Source organism: Penaeus monodon, chromosome 20 (assembly GCF_015228065.2).
Source record: "Penaeus monodon isolate SGIC_2016 chromosome 20, NSTDA_Pmon_1, whole genome shotgun sequence".
In the NCBI taxonomy this organism is placed as follows: Eukaryota; Metazoa; Arthropoda; class Malacostraca; order Decapoda; family Penaeidae; genus Penaeus; species Penaeus monodon.
Genome location: NC_051405.1, coordinates 32865978 through 32866217, shown reverse-complemented (window position 1 = coordinate 32866217; position 240 = coordinate 32865978).

Here is a 240-nt window from a genome sequence, read left to right as displayed (position 1 = left end):
AATAAAGGGAGGCGAGAGTTTTGATGTTAGATGATTGGCTGGTGCGGTCTTATTGGTAGTCGATATCCAAGCAAAATTTTACAAATTATGTGGCATCACTGGCCTTTCCCAATCACATCTCTGACTGATATGGCATTTTTTAATGTATTTTTGGTATGCCTTTCCTGTTATTTTTATGCATAATTTTAGGACGCCTCTTTTTAAGTTAATACGGGTGTTTCATCTAATTCATAAAAAAAG